Source organism: Lepidochelys olivacea, assembly GCF_965140295.1.
Source record: "Lepidochelys olivacea isolate rLepOli2 genome assembly, chromosome: 14".
Lineage (NCBI taxonomy): Eukaryota > Metazoa > Chordata > Testudines > Cheloniidae > Lepidochelys > Lepidochelys olivacea.
The window spans coordinates 32,354,483-32,371,881 of record NC_140424.1 but is presented as its reverse complement, the minus strand read 5'-3'; the positions used below and the strand labels follow the sequence as shown (position 1 = coordinate 32,371,881).

The 17,399-nt window shown below is 51.4% G+C and overlaps 1 pseudogene across 1 annotated transcript; it reads left to right on the top strand.

The window, feature by feature from the left end:
- Positions 1–10,034: 10,034 nt before the first annotated feature.
- On the top strand, positions 10,035–14,990 carry LOC311530268 (C-type lectin domain family 2 member D-like; annotated as a pseudogene). The gene is made up of 5 exons: positions 10,035–10,127; positions 10,697–10,795; positions 12,698–12,980; positions 14,032–14,146; positions 14,952–14,990. The product of its transcript is annotated as a C-type lectin domain family 2 member D-like (transcript).
- The last annotated feature ends 2,409 nt before the right edge of the window (positions 14,991–17,399 follow it).

Below are 17,399 nucleotides of genomic sequence, written 5' to 3'. Positions count from 1 at the left end.
ACCTTCATTTTTTTCTTTCGCTAGGAGGATAACGCTGGACGTTTTCTCTCATCCACTTTCCTTTGGAATAATTTCAATCCAGTCCAAAGGATTTCCTTTTCCAGTGTGTCTTCAGCACCTTTCCTAGCAAACAGTTCCTGTTCGAGCACAGGTTTCCAGTTTCAGGCTGTCCCAGGGGGAGATGGCCATGAAAGGGGTAGTAGCTCAACTGAACCTATCCCCAGGTGAAGGGAATAAGTGCAGGGGTCACATGGGAAGGAGCAGCGTGTAACTAGGATCTAGGCCTGTTGGGCGATATAAGAACAGCCTGTGCTCAGCCAGGAGAGAGACCCACAATGGGAGCAGGCCTGGGAGGGGCTTGGATAGTCCTTTCAAGTCAGTTTTGGTACACAGCAGGGGATGGAAGAGCCAAGCTGCTAGGGTTGGGAGCTGGGCCTCCTGGCAGTGCCCAGGAACGAAAGCACAGCACCTGCCAGGAAGGGAGTCCCCACAGAGGGACACCGTAATCTCCCAGGGAGGGAAAAGGCTCTCACTGCCATTTCTTAACCTCATGGGGTGTTCTCCTGCTCTGCCAACCCCACCCCTATTTCAGCATCTCCAGGTGCCTGAGGAAGCAGGCACCACAGGCCATCCTGCAGCTGGGACAGAAATGTAGGTTGATGACCTACCTGCCCGTGGTGACCATGGTGCAGGACAGCCCTCAGGACATGCGAGTGCAGCTCCAGATCTGCAGAATGCACCTTCCCTTTGCTGGCACGAGACCTTGCAGGTTGCGGGAGGTGAGACAGGCACTAACTTTTGGTAACCCTCAGTGGGATCAGAGGGTAATGGTTTGTAGAAAGTGGTGTTGGAGAGCTTTACAAAAACTAGGCAAGCCATTTACAACACACACTTTGTTTCTCTACAAAAGAAAAAGGACACTAAACTATCTAAACTACTACATACCACAAGGGGCCACAGCAGTGGTTCCCTTAACCGACCCAGCAATATTGTTAATGTATCCAACTATACTCTTAGCCCAGCAGAAGAATCTGTCCTATCTCGGGGCCTCTCCTTCTGCCCCTCCACCCCCACGAATATGATACCGTTCTGTGGTGACCTAGAATCCTATTTTCGACGTCTCCGACTCAAGGAATATTTCTCCCACCTCTGAACAACATACTAACCCACAGAGAGCTTCCTACCAAGACGACAAAAAGAAGGATTCTGGGTGGACTCCTCCTGAAGGTCGAAACAACAGACTGGACTTCTACAGAGAGTGCTTCCGCCGACGTGCACAGGCCGAAATTGTGGAAAAGCAACATCACTTGCCCCATAACCTCAGCCGTGCAGAACACAACGCCATCCACAGCCTCAGAAACAGCTCAGACATCATAATCAAAAAGGCTGACAGAGGAGGTGCTGTCGTCATCATGAATAGGTCAGAATATAAACAAGAGGCTGCTAGGCAGGTCTCCAACACCACTGTCTACAAGCCATTACCCTCTGATCCCACTGCGGGTTACCAAAAGAAACTACACCATCTGCTCAAGAAACTCCCTGAAAAAGCACAAGAACAAATACGCACAGACACACCCCTAGAACCCCGACCTGGGATATTCTATCTGCTACCCAAGATCCATAAACCTGGAAATCCTGGACACCCCATCATCTCAGGCATTGGCACCCTGACAGCAGGATTGTCTGGCTATGTAGACTCTCTCCTCAGGCCCTATGCTACCAGCACTCCCAGCTATCTTCCAGACACCACTGACTTCCTGAGGAAACTACAATCCATCGGTGATCTTCCTGAAAACACCATCCTGGCCACTATGGATGTAGAAGCCCTCTACACCAACATTCCACACAAAGATGGACTACAAGCCGTCGAGAACAGTATCCCCGATAATGTCACGGCAAACCTGGTGGCTGAACTTTGTGACTTTGTCCTCACCCATAACTCTTTCACATTTGGAGACAATGTGTACCTTCAAGTCGTCCGGATTGCTATGGGTACCCGCATGGCCCCACAGTATGCCCGCATTTTTATGGCTGACTTAGAATAACGCTTTCTTAGCTCTCGTCCCCTAATGCCCCTACTCTACTTGGGCTACATTGATGACACCTTCATCATCTGGACCCATGGAAAAGAAGCCCTTGAGGAATTCCACCATGATTTCAACAATTTGCGTCCCACCATCATCCTCAGCCTGGACCAGTCCACACAAGAGATCCACTTCCTGGACACTACGGTGCTAATAAGCGATGGTCACATAAACACCACCCTATACTGGAAACCTATTGACCGCTATACTTACCTACATGCCTCCAGCTTCCAACCAGGACACACCACACGATCCATTGTCTACAGCCAAACTCTACCATACAACCGCATTTGCTCCAACCCCTCAGGCAGAGACAAATATCTACAAGATCTCTATCAAGCATTCTTACAACTACAATACACACCTGCTGAAGTGAAGAAACAGATTGACAGAGCCAGAAGAGTACCCAGAAGTTACCTACTACAGGACAGGCCCAACAAAGAAAATAACAGAATGTCACTAGCCATCACCTTCAGCCCCAACTAAAACCTCTCCTATGCATCATCAAGGATCTATAACCTATCCTGAAGGACGCCCCATCACTCTCACAAGTCTTTGGAGACAGGCCAGTCCTTGCGTACAGACAGCCCCCCAACCTGAAGCAAATACTCACCAGCAACCAGACACCACACAACAGAACCACTAACCCAGGATCCTATCCTTGCAACAAAGCCCGTTGCCAACTGTGTCCACATATCTATTCAGGGGACACCATCATAGGGCCTAATCACATCAGCTACACTATCAGAAGCTCGTTCACCTGCACATCTACCAATGTGATATATGCCATCATGTGCCAGCAAGGCCCCTCTGCCATGTACATTGGCCAAACTGGACAGTCTCTACATAAAAGAATAAATGGACACAAATCAGACGTCAAGTATTACAACATTCAAAAACCAGTCGGAGAACACTTCAATCTCTCTGGTCACTCGAACTCAGACCTAAAAGGGCCATTCTTCAACAACAAAAAACTTCAGAAAAAGACTCCAAGGAGAGACTGCTGAATTGGAATTAATTTGCAAACTGGATACAATTAATTTAGGCTTGAATAAAGACTGGGAGTGGATGTGTCATTACACAAAGTAAAACTATTTCCCCTTGTTTATTTCCCCCCCTACTGTTCTTGTCAACTGCTGGAAATGGCCCACCTTGATTATCACTACAAAAGGTTTTCTTCACCCTCCGCCCCCTCCCCCGCCCACCCCTGCTCTCCTGCTGGTAATAGCTCACCTTTCCTGATCACTCTTGTTACAGTCTCTATGGTAACACCAATTCTTTCATGTTCTTTATGTATATAAAATCTCCACACTGTATTTTCCATTGCATGCATCCGATGAAGTGAACTGTAGCTCATGGAAGCTTACGCTCAAATGTCTTTGTTAGTCTCTAAGGTGCCACAAGTCCTCCTTTTCTTTTTGCGGATACAGACTAACATGGCTGCTACTCTGAAACAGTGTTAGTCTTGCAGATGCAGACTAACACGGCTGCTACTCTGCCATGCCTCCACCCACTTTAACCCAAAACAAACTCAGGTTTTGGGTCAAAGGGGGTAGAGGCATGGAAGAGAGTATATAGTGAACAAAAGATTGAGTTTAAAAGTGTCAGAACAATATTGTGAAAACAGGAAATTCCTAGTCTTGACAATCTTTCACGAAAAACCCTTGCATTCCAAAAATAGTCACTTTTCTACAGACAATCCTTCCTTTGGAAAAGATTTTCAACCGTGTCTAGAAATCGCTCCCAGGTCAGTGTCTCTCTGAGCGTGGGGTGCACTCATTTGCCCTCCCCTTCCCCGGGGATGTGTATGAAGCACTAGTTAGAGGGGTACAGAGGAGGTATAAATAAAGATGATTAGGTCTTGACGAATACACATGTGGAGGATGTGGGGGGAGAGAGACATGACTGATTGTATTGTCCTGAAGCAGTGCACAGCTTCCAAAGATTTGGTGAATGCTTCTCTGGGGGTCTGATTCTGCAAACCAACTTCCAGGAGCATCAGATGTGCATCTGACAAGGCCCTGCTCCCTCCTCATGTCCAGGCCACTTGGCCAGTGGCTTGGCATGAGTAACTCTGATGCTGGACTGCCATTTTCCTACCCCTGCCTCTATGTGCATTGTGAGCAGCTGCACTGCTGCACATCCAAGTGGCTAAAGAACAATCAACAGGCTTCACTCTTCTTCACTCTCTGGTCACGCAATTACAGACATGAAAGTTGCGATATTACAACAGAAAAACTTCAGAAACAGACTCCAACCAGAGACTGCTGAATTGGAATTCATTTGCAAATTGGATACAATTAACTTAGGCCTGGGAGTGGTTGAGTCATTATGCAAGGTAACCTATTTCCCCTTGTTTATTCCTTCCCCCTCCCCCCCACTGTTCCTCAGACATTCTTGTTAAACCCTGGATTTGTGCTGGAAATGGCCCACCTTGATTATCATACACATTGTAAGGAGAGTGATCACTTTAGGTAAGCTATTACCAGCAGGAGAGTGGGGTGGGGGGAGAGAAAATCTTTTGAAGTGATAAACACCCATCTTTTCATGGTCTGTGTGTATAAAAACATCCTCACTGTATTTTCCACTTTATGCATCTGATGAAGAGAGCTGTAGCTCACGAAAGCTTATGCTCAAATAAATTGGTTAGTCTCTAAGGTGCCACAAGTCCTCCTTTTCTTTTTTCGAATACAGACGAACACGGCTGCTACTCTGAAACCTGACTACACAGAGTGCTATTGTTTGCACAAAGATAAAATGGAGAAATGTTGTGTGTGTTTAACCTCTTTCAAACAGCGGGCTCTTAAATGTTGCAAATAATTTCTAGCTCAACCAGAAGTTAGGGGCTTGAGGTAGGAGTCTCCCAGGCATTGTCTTCACTGCAAAAGTGTGTTTACATGGAGATAGCTAACTTGATGTAAAATCTGAGTGGAGACATAGAATAGAAACATAGAATATCAGGATAGGAAGGGACCTCAGGTGGTCATCTAGTCCAACCCCCTGCTCAAAGCAGGACCAATCCCCAATTAAATCATCCCAGCCAGGGCTTTGTCAAGCCTGACCTTAAAAACTTCTAAGGAAGGTGATTTTACCACCTCCCTAGGTAACGCATTCCAGTGTTTCACCACTCTCCTAGTGAAAAAGTTTTTCCTAATATCCAACCTAAACCTCCCCCACTGCAACTTGAGACCATTACTCCTTGTCCTGTCCTCTTCTACCACTGAGAATAGTCTAGAACCATCCTCTCTGGAACCACCTCTCAGGTAGTTGAAAGCAGGTAATATCAAATCCCCCCTCATTCTTCTCTTCTGCAGACTAAACAATCCCAGTTCCCTCAGCCTCTCCTCATAAGTCATGTGTTCCAGACCCCTAATCATTTTTGTTGCCCTTCACTGGACTCTCTCCAATTTATCCACATCCTTCTTGTAGTGTGGGGCCCAAAACTGGACACAGTAGTCCAGATGAGGCCTCACCAATGTCGAATAGAGGGGAACGAACACGTCCCTTGATCTGCTCGCTATGCCCCTACTTATACATCCCAAAATGCCATTGGCCTTCTTGGCAACAAGGGCACACTGCTGACTCATATCCAGCTTCTCGTCCACTGTCACCCCTAGGTCCTTTTCCGCAGAACTGCTGCCTAGCCATTCGGTCCCTAGTCTGTAGCTGTGCATTGGGTTCTTCCGTCCTAAGTGCAGGACCCTGCACTTATCCTTATTGAACCTCATCAGATTTCTTTTGGCCCAATCCTCCAATTTGTCTAGGTCCCTCTGTATCCTATCCCTGCCCTCCAGCGTATCTGCCACTCCTCCCAGTTTAGTATCATCCGCAAATTTGCTGAGGGTGCAAGCCACACCATCCTCCAGATCATTTATGAAGATATTGAACAAAACCGGCCCCCGGACCGACCCCTGGGGCACTCCACTTGACACCGACTGCCAACTAGATATGGAGCCATTGATCACTACCCGTTGAGCACGACAATCTAACCAACTTTCTACCCACCTTAGAGTGCATTCATCCAGCCCATACTTCTTTAACTTGCTGACAAGAATACTGTGGGAGACCGTGTCAAAAGGTTTGCTAAAGTCAAGCAACAATACATCCACTGCTTTCCCTTCATCCACAGAACCAGTAATCTCATCATAGAAGGTGATTAGATTAGTCAGGCATGACCTTCCCTTGGTGAATCCATGTTGGCTGTTCCTGATCACTTTCCTCTCATGTAAGTGCTTCAGGATAAGTGCTTCAGACAAGGCACAGGTGGCTTTAACCTCTGTGTCACTTGTCCAGGTAAATACCAGGCTGAGCGTATAGCATTCCTGGACTAGCTACATCAAGGTAAAAGACACCTCTCCCTCACCTCTACTAGTACTTTACATTGAGTTCGCCAGCTGAGTGTAAACACATACGTTTTGAGCTGGGAGGTTGATTTTTTTTGTTTGTTTTGCTGCTTTTTGGTGGTGGTGGTGCCGGGGGGAGGGCACTGAAGCCATAATAGTGACATTCTCTAGCCTGTGTTATTTGTATTACTGTAGCACATAGGAGCCCCAGTCATGGATCAGGACCCGATTGTGCTAGGTGCTGTACAAAATAGTACAAAAGACAGTCCCTGCCCCAAAGAGTTGACAATCTAAGTATAAGACAGATGGAGACAGACAGACAGGGGAGTACAAGGAAATAATGAGAGTGTATCGTTCGGTATGATAGGCAGTGATCCCTTTGATTTGGGAATTGGAGATGGATAATGAGATAGGTTTGAAAATGTTTAAGGGGCTCTCCTTACGAGCATGAAGGGCATGTGGCAGAAAGCATGAAGGTGGTTGTCTGAAAATTTAACAAGTGGGTGTTGCTGGCAGCATGGACCGATTGGAGGTGGGAGTCAACAGTACAGTGAATGAGAGATGGTACAGTTAGGAGAAGACATTGGTACAGTAAATGAGAGATGTCCGGTTAGGAGAAGACAGTACGTGAAGGGCCTTGAAAGAGAAGACAAGCTGCTTCTGTTTGATGCAATAGAGAAGGGGGAGCCAGTGGAGGGATGCAAAGAGGGGTGACATGGTGAAAGCAGTGGGCTAGGAGAATGATCTTTGCAGCTTGCAGCAATATTCTGAATGGATATGAGCTGGGGAAGAGGGAAAAGAGAAGCATGTGGCGGTAACTGAGATGTGATGTGATCAGAGCCTCGATGGGAATTTTAGCTGTGTGGATGGAGAGGAAAGGCTGTATCTTAGAGATGTTATGCAGGAAAACACCACAAGACTTAAGCACAGCCCTGGATGTGAGGACTTAGAGCAGAGGTGGGCAAAGTACGGCCCACGGGCCACATCCAGCCTGCGGGACTGTCCTGCCCGGCCCCTGAGCTCCCAGCAGGGGAGGCTAGCTCCAGGTGCCTCCCCGCTGTCCCCTCGCCCCTGCGGCCTCACCTCACTGTGCCGCTGGTGCTCTGGCCTGCTGCTCCTACCGGGCAGCGTGGCTGCGAGCTCCTGCTGCTCTGAGCAGCGTGGTAAGCGGGTGGGGGGGTTGGATAAGGAGCAGTCAGGGGACAGGGGGCAGTTGGATGGGGTGGAGGTTCTGGGGGGGGCGGTCAGGGGATGGGGAACAGGGGGGGTTGGATAGGTGTGGGAATCCCGGGGGGGGCGGCTGTCAGGGAGCAGGGGTGTGGACAGGGGTTGGGGCACTCAGGGACAGAGGTTGGTTAGGGGATGGGGTCCCAGAGGGGGCGGTTAGGGATGGGGGTCAGTCAGGGGGCGGGAAGTTGGAGGAGGTGGATAGGGGGTGGGGGCCAGGTTACTTGGGGAGTCACAGCCTTCCCTACCCGGCCCTCCATGCCGTTTTGCAACCCCGATGTGGCCCTTGGGCCCAAAAGTTTGCCCACCCCTGACCTAGAGAGAGGTGTGAGTGGAAGATGACAGGTTATGGGCCTGAGTGACAGGCAGGATGCTGGCGTTGTCCACAGCGATGGAGAAAGGAGGTAATAGAGAGGGCTTGGACAGGAGGGGAGAGACAGAGAGCTCTGCTTTAGCCATGTTGGGCTTGAGCTGACAGCTTGGTCGGCACAAGGAGATGTCCCAGAGACAGGCTGAGGTGTTCATTTGGCCAGCAGGAGATGGGGCTGGTGCAGAGAGGCAAATGGGTGAGTTGTCGGCATGGAGAGGGAAGTTGAATTTGTGTTTACAGAGGAGACAACCCAGAGACGAGGGGCAGAGGGAGAAGAGAACAGAAGGGGGAGGCTGGCCATAAACCATGTCACATTTACTGGTTTGTTTGTTTATTTTTCTCAAGACCTCCCCCCTCCTTGTCACACACTGTTACACCGAAACAAACCAGTAAGGACCCTCCCCGCCCCATGTGTTTATATACTATTTGGTCAGCCCCAGGGGACCAAGGACAGAGCCTATGGAAGGGTCCCGGGGAGCTGGCAGGAGGGGAAGCAGCGATCAGAGGGGTCGGGGGTGGGGGGAGCAGGGGAAAGCAGAGGGAGGACAAGGTTTCAGGAGGAGAGCGGGCAGGGCGGGCAGGCCAGGGAGGGCAAGGACTGAGCCATGATCGGAGCTTTGCCCGGGGCCGGGCGGGACGCCGCTCGGGCACCCGGCCAGCCCGGGAGAGAGGGGGAAGGTTTGTGGGGAGCAGAGCGGCCGGGAGTCGAGGGGTTAAATGGAGGCAGGGCTAGGGCGGGGATCGGCCGCTGTTGCGGTGACCCCCGGGCAGGGACGTTTCCGCTGTTCAGACCCACGTGGGAACGAAGCTGGCGCGGGGGTCACAGGGAAGCCGGTCGCTCTGCGGCTGCGAACTCACCGGGCGGGATCCGCTGCGAGCCCGCCTGGCTGCTGGGACCTCAGCTCCTCCCCGGGCTGCGGCGCTGGGCGCTCTTCCCGCGCATGAGACTCCGGGTCCCAGCGGTCCCTGCCCAGGCCGCGGGTGGGTGGGTGGGTGGGTGCTGCTGGCTGCTCGGCGGCGGTTCGCTCGCTGTGCGGCGGGGATTGCGGGTCGGTTCCAGCCACCGCCGGACTGGGGCGAGGGGGGACCGCGGGCCTGAATGGGGAGGGGGAGGGGCCCGGGCCCTGGCCTGAATGGGTGGCGGGGCTCGGGGTCAGGGACCAAATGGGGAGAGGGAAGGACCGGGGAGGGGGTTGGCTAGGGGCCGGGGACCAAATGGGGAGGGGGAGGGACCGGAGCCTGAATGGGTGGCGGGGCTCGGGCTCGGGGCTGGGGACCGCATGGGGGGCAGGGCTCCTAAGGGGGGGCGGGGCTTGGGCGGTGCCTGGGGACCGTGTGGGGAGGGCAGCGCAGTGGCAGGGGCCAGTCCTTGGCCGAAGGGCTGGGACTCTGGGCTAAAGGGGGGTGATTCGGGGGGCAGGCCCCGAGCCGAAGAGCGGGGGGGGTTCGGAAGAGCCCCGCCCCAGAAGGGAAAGGAGGGGCTGGGCAGAGGAGCGCTGGACACTGGTTCACGTCCCGCCATTCAAGGAGGGGGCTGGGCCAGGGACAAGGCTGTTTCGAGCCCCAGCCCCTCCCCTTCTGATATCCGACTCACACTTACTTCTAGGAGGATTGTGTGTGTGAGGAGGGTCTTCTCCCCCACCCCCCAGCTGGGTGTCTGTCACGGGTGGGAGGGGCCCATAGGACATCAGGTCTCTGAGGCCCTGGGGGCGGAGGGGCCGATAGGAGTTAAGGGGTTTTAATCATCATGGCACCACCTCTGGCAGGGGGTTGGGCTGCTGGGCAGGGAACAAGAAACCACAAATGGCCTCCCCCACCCCTGACCTGTCCTGCTTGGTCTGTCTCGGGTTCAGATCAGCTGGAGAGTCTGGAGCAGGGACGGGGAACCAGGGCCAGGACCTCTGCCTCGGCTTTGCTGCTGCCAAATCGGACCCACTCAGACCGAGAGGAGCTGACCCCAGCCCAGCACCTGCAGCAGCGTCTGTGGCCTGAGTGTCGCTGAGAGGGACAATGGGGCCAGCAGCTGGGTTGCTGAGAGCGAAGAGCCGCTGTAGGAGTTGTGTGTTAATGGCAATGGACACCTGGAGACTGGAGGGAACCCAGGTAATGGGGCATCTCTGCCTGGGGGCAGGCTGGAGAGAGACACTGAGACTGCCTGGGGTGCTGGAAGTGGGCGTGGCCCTCCCACTTTTTGTCACTGGCTCCTCCCCTCCTCCTCCTCTTCCCCCTGAGGTCCCCCCACCCCACCTCTGGCTGGGAGCTGGAGTCCAGGCAGTTGCAGGGAGCCGTGGATGACCCTCCACTTGCCTGGGGTGGGGGGCTGAGAGCAGCCCCAGGTCTGTATCCCTCCCCCCAGGCTCCCTGCCCAGAGCAGGGGGAGGGTCTGTAGTTCCCCACAGCTGCTGCTCTTACCATGGCCCGGCTGCTGCTCTGAGGCCCTGCTACCCAGCCAGAGCCGGATCTTGGTAACAGCCCCAGGGTAGCTCTAGGGAGCCATGGACCCTCCATCTGCCTTGGTGGGTGGGTCTGCCTGACCCTCTGGGCTCCCCTCCCAGAGTGTCTGACGGAAGGAGAAATCGACAGAACGGTGCATGTTCCAGGGCAGCTCCAGCCCCGGTGCTGTCAGTGAGACGTGTCCTCCCAGCCCTGCCTGACGGGTCTGTCTGTTTTAGACCCTCCTTGTAACTGCCAGAAAAGTCCAACCCCTAGAGTTGTGGTTGCACTGATAGTTGTATCGTCTCCTTTGATCGCTGCCATCATTGCTCTGGCAGGTGAGTTCCCAGCTTCTGCCCCGCTCCCTTCCCCTCCATCTATGATCTCCGTGCATCCCATTCCCCCGTGACCTACCACGCTCACTCCCTCCTCCCGGCCTGTCTGGCTTCTGCCCCTGGGACAGAGGATTCCTGGGGGATCTTCCTCACCGACCCTCCTCCTGCTCCCTCCCAGACCCCTGCACCTGGGCACTCTCTGTGTCGGGACGATCTGACTGATATTAGCCCCCCCAGCCCATCTCTGAGCACTTTGGACCCAAGTCGCCTTTGCCATGCGCCATGAAACAGTCCCTGTCCAGGGTGTCCAATGGGACAGGGTGCAGCGCATCCCTGAGCCCTTTGCCTTCCCTGTGTTGCTCTGAGGTTACCAGCCTGGCCTTCCTGGATCTTCAGGTCACGCCTGTGGCCGGGCGGCAGGTGCTGCAGTGTTATTGAAATGAGCCGTAGAAGTCAGTCGAGACCCCTCCACCAGGGCAGTGTGGAAACCCCCCAATCGCTGAGCTTGGCAAAGAAGGGTCCCTTAGCACCATTCACACCCCCGGGCTGCCCAGACAGCGTGTGCTCGTGCAGAGGGTGTCTGTTTGCCGTGAACATGAACCCTGCTGTATCCCCCCATTGTCTGGGGCAGGGCGTGCTGGAGGCTGTCGGGGATGGGATTTCTCTACTGCCCTGGGATCTGATCACTGGGCCCCAGGAGGGTTTAGCAGCTGGCAGAGGGGATTGAATCCAGGTCTGTCTGCATTAGGAATCCTCTGTGCCAATGTCATGACATCCGTGCACTGGACAGTTAAATCTACAGGGTCAGACATGCCTTGTGCGTGAGGTGAACACATGCTCGTTTTCTGATCACCACTGCCACGTTTCCTAACTCTTCCAGACTTAGAGTGTCTGTTCCTCGCTGAGTGCCAGCCACATGAGAAGGCTTGAAAACCAGCTACCGAGTTACTGTGGTGCAAACAAAAGTGACGTGCTCGAAAACATCTGGAGGGGTTTGAGTCCGACTCCTCTCAACTAGACAGGTCTTTCAAATCCTCTTTGGTGTCACTTATGGGTGACCCCACTGTTGCTCTTTCATGGCTCTGAAAGGGATACACTGCCGTGAGGGCTTCCAGAAAGTGCCTTTCTTGCTGCTGTGTTTGGGGAGAGAAAAGTCTGCAGGTAGGAGGTGAATTAAGTTCCATCATTCCTGGCCCACAGTGCAACAGGTCACTTCCCGTGGCTGTGGTTTCTGGCGCCCCCTTGTGGCTTTCATGTCCCTGCGTGAAAGTTCCCAAGTTCTTCTCAGTTGTTCACCTGCTGTTTGTTGCTAGGTTGAACGTCCAGCTGTTGATCTTGTGCCTGGGGTGAAATGTTCTGAGCTGTGTCAGTCCCTCGCAGGCTGGGAGTGTCCCTGGAATCCTTCTTGCTAGGCAAATTTACAGTGACAAACGTCTCCGTCCCCCTGCGTCTGATTGCCATGGTCCAGCCCCAGCTGGGGGTCCCAATGGGCTTGGCAAGCCGGTCAACTGACTGCCTGTTTGGCCACAGTCAAATACTCCAGCGAGAGCCCTGGGGGTAGGAGGCAGCCTGCCTTTCGGATTGCGTCTTGGAGCCTCACTTGTGTTTTCCGGAACCTGGTTTCATTGTTTTGCCTTTTTTTTCTGAGTTAAAATAACTCAGTGAAGTACATTTTTTAAAAAAAATTAGGTAGATACGTATCTATCGAAAGCTAAACCTACTGGAGAGAATGACGTCTTGATCTTTTTTGTTCCTGGCGGGAGGTAACCAATTCTGATAAATTGGTATTATAAAATATCTGACCACTCTGACAGATTTGACTGGTCAGTTGACCAATTTTTGTACCAGTCAAATGCCCAATTCTAGGTGTAACTCTTACCCTCCATGTGACTGTCTCATTCTCAGTGCTGACATCTCAGCTTTCATCAGCTGATCTGTGCCCCCCTGCTGGCCCCTCGTGCCCGGACGGCTGGATGGGATACCGAGGGAAATGCTACTATTTCTCAGAGATGGAAGGGAGCTGGACCGACAACTGGAGCTGGAAGGGAGCTGGACCGACAACTGGACCGGAAGGGAGCTGGACCGACAATTGGAGCCTGCCGTTCACAGGTGCTGGACACCTGGGGCTCCCACGGGAACGGGGTACAGTAGTGATGGCTGCCCAGCCAACACCCCGCAATGGGTTTCAGTGGGCTCCAAGTGTGATCACAAAACCAGCGCTGCTTGAACCCTGGGACTTCAGGACTAGAAGCATGAGCCTCTGCCATAGGAGCGAAAGAATCCACTTCTTTAACTGAAACTCCCCCCCGATTGATAAAGCTCTTTTGCAGGCCAGCCATTAGAGGGGGATGGAGACCTCCGCACTTCTCTGGTCTGGGTTACTTCAGTACTTTGAAAAATCAGGCTCTTTTGGCACTGGGTCAGGGCTCCCCAGTGGACAGTCCCCATTCTGCTGTATTGGACCCAACCTTTGGATCCCACCTGCTTCCAGCCTCACTGGGTCTGAAGAGCTACCAGACACTGTCCTGAGTTCGGGCCTCTGTGGCATTCTTCTGGGGTACAGACTCCCTGTCTGGTATGCTCCTTAGGATGTGGGACCCTGCAGATCAGCTGCTGTAGGATCCAAAACCAGTGCTGAACCCTCCCAAATCTCCCGAGAGGCATGTTGTCCCTAGAGCTCCACCCTCCACACCAGATGAACTCTGGGAGAGTCACGTGAGGGTTACAAACAAGGAACACATGCTTTCACAAAGGAACTTCTTCAACACTCTCTTTTTCCCCCATCCCCAATGGAAAGCTCAAGAGTTATAGATCAACGGAAAAGGAAACCCCTGAATGCAATTTCTTCTTTCAGTGTCATCTTGGTTCTGCTCCATGTGTTTCAAGGAGGCGAGATCCCTCCTGTCCCCCGCTTTTCCTGCTCAGTCGTCTGGTTCTGGTGATGGTCTGCCCCTCTTGTTAGAGGGCCGGTCCCTTTTGACAATCAGTCTAACAAATTCTCTCTGTCCTGCTGGGGACTGTCCATTCTCCAGCACCCCTGTGGGCTGCTCAGCATAGAGGGTCAGGAACAGTCAGCGGTTCTGCAAAGCCCCCGCTGTCCTGAGCTCTGCTCCTGAGGGGCTGGGAGAGTAGCTGCTCCGCACTCAGGCCTGCACTGTGGAGAACGGCTCCCCTGGCTGGGACTGGTGTGAAATGCCTGGCCTCTGCCTGACTGCAGCTCCCTGGCTTCTGTGTTGCAGGTTTCACTTAAGAGGAGGAGGTGACTGCGCGTATCTGAACGACGAGAAAGGGGTCAGCAGCTCATGGTGCTACATGGGAAGACAGTGGATCTGTAGCAAACCTGAGGTGTATGTGATGGTGTCATAAATATAAAGGGAAGGGTACACACCTTTAAAATCCCTCCTGGCCAGAGGAAAAATCCTTTCACCTGTAAAGGGTTAAGAAGCTAGGATAACCTCGCTGGCACCTGACCAAAATGACCAATGAGGAGACAAGATACTTTCAAAAGCTGGAAAGAGGGAGAACATCAAAGGGGTCTGTGTCTGTCTGGGTGAGGCTTTTGCCAGGGACAGAACAGGAATGGAGTCTTCGAACTTAGTAAGTAATCTAGCTAGATATGTGTTAGCTTATGATTTCTTTAAATGGCTGATAAAATAAGTTGTGCTGAATAGAATGAATATTCCTGTCTGTGTGTCTTTTTGTAACCTAAGGTTTTGCCTAGAGGGGTTCTCTATGTTTTGAATCTAATTACCCTGTAAGGTATTTACCGTCCTGATCTTACAGAGGTGATCCTTTTCCTTTTACTGTTTCTTCTATTAAAATTTTTCTTTTCAAGAACTGAATGTTTTTGTCATTGTTCTAAGATCCAAGGGCTTGGGTCTGTGGTCACCTATGCAAATTGGTGAGGATTTTTACCAAACGTTCCCCAGGAAGTGGGGTGCAAGGTTTTGGGGAGGATTTTGGGGGGAAAGACGTTTCCAAACAACACTTTCTCAGAAAGCCGGTTAAACGTTTGGTGGTGGCAGTGGAAGTCCAAGGGTCAAATAGTTTGTACCTTGGGGAAGTTTTAACCTAAGCTGGTAAAGTAAGCTTAGGAGGTTTTCATGCAGGTCCCCACATTTGTACCCTAGAGTTCAAAGTGGGGAAGGAACCTTGACAGATGGGAAAAGAGACCGCACTCGAAAGGGGCTCAAAATGAGACTCCTAGAAGTGACACTTATACAACTCACACCTACTTGAACGAGCCAAGATCTCAAAATCAGGCAGTGGGGCCCTCAAGCAATAAGTGTGTCTCGTTTAAACTCCGTATGTGCCTTCTGCTTTTGAACCTTTTAAACTCAGGGTCACGTTGTCAAGCTTTTCTCTGCAGCTGAGAGGGAGTGATCTCATGAGAAGGAGTCTTACCTCATTTCCCCAGCATGTGGCTAAGGGAAGGCCTTGTTTGTTTAGACTCCAGAACAGCATTTCTCAAATGCAGCCACCAGCTGATTGTTTGCAGCCACAAGAGCCTCCAAAGTGCCCCAACAATCGCTCAGATGTTAAGTATTAAAGGTGTCTTCTAAATGCCATAAATCCTCATGCGCGCTCCCTTTTAAATAGTACCATGTCGGCAGAGCTGAGCTACATAGGTGTGGTTTACTTTCAAGTCACAAAGTGTATTCTTTGGCTAAGAACATAAGAACGGCCATACTGGGTCAGAGCAAAGGTCCATCCAGCCCAGTATCTTGTCTGCTGACAGCGGCCAATGCCAGGTGCCCCAGAGGGAGTGAACCTAACAGGCAATGATCAAGTGATCTGTCTCCCGCCATCCATCTCCACCCTCTGACAAACAGAGGCAAGGGACACCATTCCCTACCCATCCTAGCTAATAGCCATTCATGGACTTAACTTCCATGAATTTATCCAGTTCTCTTTTAAACCCTGTTATAGTCCTAGCCTTCACAACCTCCTCAGGCAAGGAGTTCCACAGGTTGACTGTGCGCTGTGTGAGGAAGAACTTCCTTTTATTTGTTTTAAACCTGGTGCCCATTAATTTCATTTGGTGGCCCCTAATTCTTGTGTTATGGGAACAAGTAAATAGCTTTTCCTTCGTCACTTTCTCTGCACCACTCATGATTTTATAGACCTCTAACCACTGTGTTTACATCTCATGTTATTGTAGGTCTGTAAGTGGCTATGGGCCATCTCACTGCGTGGTGTTTGGGCAGGTTGCGATTGTTCATGGGGGTGCGGAGGGAGGTGAAAAAGTTAAAATGTGACTGGGTATCAGAAAGTATTTCAGATAATCTAGTGCCAGAAAATGACCTTGAATGTGACAGCAGGTGGCTCCTCTGGGACCTTCTGCTAAGAAAAGCAAAACATAGAAAGAGAAAGAAACACTTCAGCACCAGGGGGAAAGGCAGTTTCCTGCGTTTCCGAAGCCATCTGATTCCATTTCTGAACAAGTTGCAGTGTGAGAGAAATTCATCAAATTGAAATGTATGTCGTGCAACGTCCCTACAGCACTTGTGCAAGGGAAGTTGAACCAAATTACTACGCTGAGTTTCAGAGGCGTAAGCTGTTAAATGATGCAAAAACCAAGCTGAAAAGTCAACAGCAACGGCTCAGATTTTAGAGTAACAGCCGTGTTAGTCTGTATTCGCAAAAAGAAAAGGAGTACTTGTGGCACCTTAGAGACTAACCAGTTTATTTGAGCATGAGCTTTCGTGAGCTACAGCTCACTTCATCGGATGCATACCGTGGAAACTGCAGCAGACTTTATATACACACAGAGAATATGAAACAATACCTCCTCCCACCCCACTGTCCTCCTGGTAATAGCTTATCTAAAATGATCATCAGGTTGGGCCAATTCCAGCACAAATCCAGGTTTTCTCACCCTCCACCCCCCCACACTCAAATTCACTCTCCTGCTGGTAATAGCCCATCCAAAGTGACAACTCTCTACACAATGTGCATGATAATCAAGTTGGGCCATTTCCTGCACAAATCCAGGTTCTCTCACCCCCTCACCGCCCTCCCAAAAACCACACACACAAACTCACTATCCTGCTGGTAATAGCTCATCCAAAGTGACCACTCTCCAAGTTTAAATCCAAGTTAAACCAGAACATCTCGGGGGGGGGGGGGTAGGAAAAAACAAGCGGAAATAGGCCACCTTGCATAATGACTTAGCCACTCCCAGTCTCTATTTAAGCCTAAATTAATAGTATCCAATTTGCAAATGAATTCCAATTCAGCAGTTTCTCGCTGGAGTCTGGATTTGAAGTTTTTTTTTGTTTTAAGATAGCGACCTTCATGTCTGTGATTGCGTGACCAGAGAGATTGAAGTGTTCTCCGACTGGTTTATGAATGTTATAATTCTTGACATCTGATTTGTGTCCATTTATTCTTTTACGTAGAGACTGTCCAGTTTGACCAATGTACATGGCAGAGGGGCATTGCTGGCACATGATGGCATATATCACATTGGTGGATGTGCAGGTGAACGAGCCTCTGATAGTGTGGCTGATGTTATTAGGCCCTGCGATGGTGTCCCCTGGATAGATATGTGGGCACAATTGGCAACGGGCTTTGTTGCAAGGATAAGTTCCTGGGTTAGTGGTTC